General features: G+C 42.6%; 1 long non-coding RNA gene across 1 annotated transcript in view; it reads right to left on the reverse strand.

The window, feature by feature from the left end:
* Window positions 1–5649, reverse strand: part of LOC121143739 — a 31010-nt gene extending 25361 nt beyond the window's left edge. Inside the window, exon 1 of the long non-coding RNA XR_005881057.1 lies at window positions 5365–5649. This is a non-coding gene — a long non-coding RNA (uncharacterized LOC121143739). The remainder of the gene's footprint in view (window positions 1–5364) is intronic.
* Window positions 5650–6000: the final 351 nt, after the last annotated feature.

Genomic DNA, 6000 nt, shown 5'->3' on the forward strand with positions numbered 1-6000 from the left:
AAATCCCAAGGTCTTTTCCTTCTCAGAGCATAGAAGCCCAGGCTCTCCACATCAGTATTCCATCAGAGAAATCTAATGGGACAGAGAGCTTTGCAGAGATTAGCCAAGAACTAGTGGGACAAGGCTGGCTCATGGAGCCCAGGCCAAGTTCCCAGAGAAGGAAGTTGGACTCTGCCCTTCCCATTCCTTTCACTCCTTTAGTTCCCAGGGATCTTGGGCTACCCATTGTTTATTCAAAAGTCTCTGACCTGGAGCCAGAATGAGGTCTGTCCCCTGCACAGCTGTCTTCAAAATCAAACTGCTCCCAACTTCCATAGCTCTGGACTTGCACTGGGGTAAGTTATCACTAGGTTTAATAGATCTCTTCTTCGAGGTTACTCGGTACTGGATAATTTCCATACCCCACTCAGTTGGATTAAGAAACACCGGGAGTGGGGGGTGTCAAGACAGCACAGCAGGTAAGGGCATTTGTTACCAAACCTGGAAATCTGCATTCCAGTCCCAGGGCCCATGTGATGGAAGGAAAGAATCGATTTACCCAAATTGTCCTTTTACCTGTATACATACACGTGTGCACGCACACACACACACACACACACACACACACACACACACACACACACATTAAAAGTTAGAAGGAAGAATAGAAGTTAGATGTAATTTCAAAAACTATGAAATAATTCTATACTATTCCTGGTGATATTCTCTAAAAAAAAAACAACAACAAAAAACAAAACAAAACAAAAAAACCTAAGTCCACCAGGACCTCTGATGGGCAGAGGTGATTGTCAGGGACATGGCCAACACTCTTTTGGTGGGAATGTGAGGCATCATCCCAGAGACAGGGAGAACCTCTTTTCCTTTATTTTACAAAAATGAAAGAAACTACCTGTAAGCTTTCACATGCAATGAGCCATTTCTCACTGCAAACCTGGGACAGGCCATAGACTTAGTTCACACAGGAGACTTACTGTCAGGCCATCTCTCACTGAGAGCCTGGGACAGGCCATAGACTTTAGTCCACACAGCAGGCTTGCTGTCAGGCAGACCTGCCTTCTGTGCTTGATGCTGGCAGTCTTCAGCTGTGTGGTCCTTGACAAATTATTTAGCCTTGCCAAGACCCAATTTCAACACTTCCAAAATACACTCAATTAGCAACCATTGTCTCATAGGAAGACGGCTGTGAGAAAATGTATAAAAGGAGTGAATCCCAGAATATTCGGAGTGGACTTCAGCTGTTGTGACAGTGATCATCAGGGACACTGCATGCCATCTTTGGGTTTCCTGAGTTCTCCAAAATTTCCTTTTCCTACTTTTTTCCCTGTAAACTGACTTTGAACTGCTAGGTAGCTAAGGATGACCTTCAGCTTCTGACTCTCCTGCCTACATCTCCAGAGTGCTGAAGTCATAGGTATGTGCCACCACATCTAATTTATGTGGGACTGGGCTTGAACTTAGACCTTAACAAATGTTGGACAAGCAAATGACCAAGAGAGTCCCAGTCTCAGCTGCACTCTGTTGCTACAGAAATGAGATGGAGATGCCCCTGATCCATGCGTGTGTGCTTGGTTAAGTGGTTTGGTTTGGAGGCAAGCATGTGCCTGCACTCATTGTGAGAGAGGAGTCTCCTGTGTATGCCTACTCCCCAGCTGCAGGAAAGAACAAGGGAGGTCTCTGGGGCCTCTGGGAAGCCCTCAAAAAGCCTTGGCAGGCAAAATAGCAGATTTCCTGAAGGAGGAGATGCTAGGAATTCCATATCAGAAGGTTCTCACCAGCACACCATAGTCACTGCCCCTGTTGCGCAACACCGCTCCCTCATTTTCCAAACCCAAAGAAAAGAACAGCCGTGAAACTACTGCAGGGTCTATGTGGAGAACCCATCTCCAAACACCCACCCACTTTCAAAGAAAGCCAAAAGGCTGCATGTTTGGCAGTGTGTAGATAAAACACCCATTTTTAAAGAGAATATTTTATGTCTTCACTAGGATGTTAGACAGCATGTATTTATTTACTTATATGTGTGCTGCCTGCTTCCCAAAGACCTGGATATAGCAATATCAGGAAGATCGCCTTGGGTTATAATCTGCCCTGGAAACCCAGTGCTGTGATTCATTACAAACACAGTGTTGGAAGCGAGAAGGAATGGGCTTATGTAAACATAACGCCATTAACTGAAGCAGCAGATTAAAATAACAAACAATATATTAGATAGAAAATAGAATCTGAAGTTGTGTATTAAAAGTATCGGTAGGAAAACATAATCATTTCAACTAGATGAGAGAGCATTATTATAACAAAGTTAATTTGCATTTATCTACATGTTTGACATCAACACAGTCTCAGACACAAGCTTCCTAAGATGAAGCTTATTACCACAGGATTTGGGTCAAACTTGCACAGAACAGAACATCAGTTTGTTTTTCAGCAGAAACATAGTTTATGTCACAGATATACTAAGGTTTAATTTTTTCACATCATTCGTGCCGCACGGCCATTAAAGGGTACAACCAAATTACAAACATCATAGCAACACTACAGTTACTAGTCGGGGAAATTTCTGTACAGCAGATACTTTACATACATGGGTGATCAGGGCATCATACAAGGGCCCTCACTTTTAATACACAACTTCAGAATCACAGCACTGGGTTTCCAGGGTAGATTATAACCCAAGGCGATCTTCCTGACACTAGACCTTCATCATCATCATCATCATCATCATCATGGTGCCTTAATAATAAGCTGGGATCAAGTGGGTGGATGCTTGCCTTCAAATTACACAAGCATTTGTTTCCAGTCTGCGGTATTTAAGAGTATGTTTTTTCAGGTTAAAAGATGCTAACCTATTTATTCAGGCTGAACTATATTTACATATAAATATTCTGGGTGTATATTGGTACACGATGTCAAATCACTACATTTCTTTCCTTCATTCCCTTTATGTTGAAATTTTATTTCTTTTGTTTTTAATGTGAGATAAAGTCTCATGTATCTCAGACTGGCCTTAAACATGCTATGTAGCCAGACCTTGAACTTTGGAATCTCTTGCTTCCTCTTTCCATACAATGCAATTATAGCCTTTCACTGCCTCATCTGATTCACACAGCTCTGGGAATGAGCCAGGACATAATGCATCCTGGACCAGCATCTACTAGCTGAGCCACACCCTAGCCCCAGACTGCAGTTCTATGTGGCCGGTTTATTTAAATTTATCTTCATAAAACCCTTCTCACTGTATGCCAGGCACAAGATGACCTCTCTTGATCCTCAACAGGCATCTGTGAGGGAGCTTTAGTGCTTTTGCCTGAAGATAGGATAACTGAGGCTGTCCCTGCTCACACCCAAAGACAGAGACCTAGAACTCTGCTGATTCAAAGATCACATTTGCTTTTCTTAGCAATTTATCTAATATCTATTCTGTATTAATCTTCAATTCCAAGAGTGTAAAACTCACGGTCAGATTTTTATCTTCATCATTTGTCTCATGAACAAAGTGAAAGCATTGAACATGAACTTTTGTTCAACTTTCCTGGGAGCATTCCTTACAGTAGTCTGACTTGAAGAAAGCTTATGTATCCAGCACCTGGACAAGACAGGAAAATACTGGGGTCTGCCACACAGGACCATGAGACCAGATCAGAAATCTCCCCTTAGTTCTCAGGACAGACCACATGTTTCTCCCCAAAGATAGTGCAAGCTTATCTAAGAACAAAAGTCATATCTTCATTGCAGCCCTCCCCACAGATAGATGCTCAAGCCTTTGGCAGCATCCTGTGTCCTGTACCTTGGCACGTGTTATTATATAATCAACCATTTTCTGCTATATAAAGCTGAGCCGACTCTTCTTTGGTCCCATCAAGTCAGTGATAGGATAGGGGTTGAAAAGATGCTCAGTTGAGAAAGCACTTGCCAAATAAGCATGAGGATTATATTCAGCTCCAAGAATCCTGGTAGAAAGCTGAGTTTGGTGGTAACAAGTGTTGAAGCAGAGGGATCACTGGGACTCCCAGACTAGTCAGCTTAGCTGAATCAAATACTCCTGACTCAAGAAGCAAGCTCCTGAAGAATAACACCTAAGTTTGACCTCTGGCCTCCACAGAAACCAACAAGAGAAACTATGACAGCTGTGTTTAGGCTGCCTCTCCAACACAAGCCTGGTCAATGTCTTAGAGAGTATATAGGAAGTCTAAGCTATCTCATGGTTACCCACCCAAATTTCACCTCATCTGTACTACTGCAATCAGTTTAATAATCACACAGATTAGATCAATGTTCAACTACCCCTTTCTCTTCCTGCTGTCTCTAAATCCTTCCATGTTAACAGTTAACTTCCAAACAGAGCTTTACAGATCTACCAACTCAGGGAGAAGATAAGACAACGTAGAGATGAGGCGTTGCGGTACTGCCTATGGATCACGCCCTTGGCAGGTCACCTAGAAGAAGAGCACCGATCTCGATGAGAGATCTCAGTACTGCCTATGGATCCCGCCTTCATCAGGGCATCTAGGAGAAGAGCACCGATCTCAATGAGAGATCTCAGTACTGCCTATGGATCACACCATTAGCAGGGCATCTAGAAGAAGAGCACCAATCTCATTGGAACGTCAGCATGGGGAAGTGAAAGGGACTGTATCTGCAAAGGCTAAGTATTGAACACCCAGATCCACAAGTAGTTAGACCATAAAGTGAGACTGAATTATCACAAGAGTATATTTATCATAAAAGGAGACATTTGCCACTCTTCACACACACACACACACACACACACACACACACACACACACACAGTCTGTCTTCTGCTATGGAGAAGCAAAGAAGAACCCCTCCCCATAGGCCAACCCTGCGATTTTGGACTCGACAAATTCCTGAGCCAGTGTTCATAAGTTTCTGCTGTATATGAATCCACCAGTATGAGGTACTCTGACTCAGCCACACGAGAACCCAGAGTCCAAGCTTCTGGCTGGAATTCATGAAATGAGAAATCAGGGTCATGAAGGAAAGGGGAGCTCTCCCAAACACACAGATATTAGCAACTCTGGGACAATCAAGAGGCCAGTAAGAATTTAAACTTGAAACAGACACAAGTGGAAACACACGTATTATTTCCAGTTCCTATAACAAACAAACAAAACAAAGCAAAAAGGGCAAAGGCAACCTAAGGAGGGGTTTAATTTGGTTCAGTGTGAGGATAAAGTCCATCCTTGTGGGAAAGTCACAGAGGCCAAAGCTTGAGGCAGCTGCTCACGTTGCTTCTCCAGTCAGAAAGCAGAGAGAAATGAACATCCAGCTTTCTTTCTTTTTTATTCAGTCTGGGACCCCATTACGTAGGATGACACTGTTCACTTTTAGGATGGGTCTTCCTACCTCATTTATTTCAGTGAAGAAGTTTCCTCACAGACGTGGCCAGATGTTTGTTTCTGTGGTGATTTGTACATCACATCAAGGGACAATCAAGAGTAACCATCACATGACTTCCATGGGAGCCAGCAAGAACAGCTCTGAGCGTAGGGAGGGTTCATAACAGAGCAAGCCCAGCAAACTCGAGGAGCTGGAACTCAGCCCAAAGTTAGGAAGGAAATAACAAAGACCAGGGCAGAAACAGATATAAGAAAAGATCAGCAAAACTAAAACAAACAACCAAAAATAACATTAAAAATTAAAACCCTGAAAAAAAAGAGATCAACAAAACTAAAATACAGATCAACTCAGCTAAGAATGTTTCTTAAGATAAACAAAATCAACAAATCCTTAGGCTAAAAAAAGGAGTTGGTAAGATAAATAAACAGCAAGCCAAAGAAATGACCACAGCAATTAGACTTGACAGTCAGGCTGCCTAAAAGGCATGGAAGTGTGGTTGACACACACAAGTCTACAAAGACAGACTCTTAGAGAAATAGAGATCTCTGAATGAATCTAGAATAAGAAAGGACACTGGATTAGTAAAACACATAAAAGACTCCCATCAAAGAAAAGTCCTAGAGCTGATTGACTCCTAACTGA

The sequence above is a fragment of the Mesocricetus auratus genome, unplaced genomic scaffold (assembly GCF_017639785.1).
Source record: "Mesocricetus auratus isolate SY011 unplaced genomic scaffold, BCM_Maur_2.0 Super-Scaffold_100013, whole genome shotgun sequence".
In the NCBI taxonomy this organism is placed as follows: domain Eukaryota; kingdom Metazoa; phylum Chordata; class Mammalia; order Rodentia; family Cricetidae; genus Mesocricetus; species Mesocricetus auratus.